General features: G+C 44.0%; 1 non-coding gene across 1 annotated transcript; it reads left to right on the top strand.

Moving 5' to 3' along the window:
• Positions 1 to 419: 419 nt before the first annotated feature.
• LOC131167232 (small nucleolar RNA R71) lies at positions 420 to 525 on the top strand. Its single transcript, XR_009140084.1, has one exon. It is a non-coding gene; the product is annotated as a small nucleolar RNA R71 (small nucleolar RNA).
• Positions 526 to 973: the final 448 nt, after the last annotated feature.

Raw genomic sequence — 973 nt, forward strand, 5'->3', positions numbered from 1 at the left:
ACCAATTATGGGTGGCATTTACTTCCTCGTGCATAAGCTTAGGCTGAGAATGCGCATGAGGACAATTGTAATACGTATCGGAAGGGTCAGAGTAGATTGAACATGCCTCTGCATACGGTGTTGTTTGCGGTCCTAGGGACAAGCACTGGTCTAATTTTTTGGATATGGCATGTAGGATAGGGGCTAGGTCTTGGCTAGTGGCTAACTCGTAAACTCTCTTTGGTTTAGAGTTTGATGGATTAGGTAGTCTACGAGTGGTAGCCATGTGCTGCTGAGAATTTTCAGCCAAATTTTCAAAGAGAATACATGCCTTATTTTTGTGCTTGGTGAGGAAAGTATCTCTGCACGATGCATCAACCATGGACTTATCTTTCTCAGCCAACCTTTCGTAAAAAGTTTGCACTAATTGCCACTTGGGGACTTGGTGATGTGGGCATTTTCAGAGCAAGTACCTAAAGAGCTCCCAAGTCTCGAAAAAGAGTTCCCCATCCATCTGTGAGAAACTTGTGATGGCTCTCCGAAGCTGGTTAGTCTTCCCAATTGGGAAGTACTTTTTAAGAAATTCATGTTACATGGTGGCCCAGTTGGCTACCAAATTCGGTTATAAGGACATCAGCCAATATTTGGCATTATCATTTAAAGAGAACAGAAAAAGCCTAAGACAGAGAGCATCATCACTAAAATTATGTATGTGGACGGTGGAACAAATTTTCAAGAACTCATCTAGATGCTGATAAGAATTTTCAGAGTTCCCATGAAAGTTGGGCAGCATCGAGATGATTGAAGTCTTTATCTTAAATTGTGTCGCTTGAACATCCGGGAATAGGATGCAAGACGGCGATGTGTATGCATTAGGTACAAAGTAGTCCCTAAAAGGCCAAAGGTGTTGCTCTCCCACCATAGGTAGGTGGGAAGCATAGGGTTCCGGGATTTGTTTAGTGGGACCCGGGGGGGGGGGGGGTTATCTTCGGCC

Source organism: Malania oleifera, chromosome 10, assembly GCF_029873635.1.
Source record: "Malania oleifera isolate guangnan ecotype guangnan chromosome 10, ASM2987363v1, whole genome shotgun sequence".
Taxonomy (NCBI): domain Eukaryota; kingdom Viridiplantae; phylum Streptophyta; class Magnoliopsida; order Santalales; family Ximeniaceae; genus Malania; species Malania oleifera.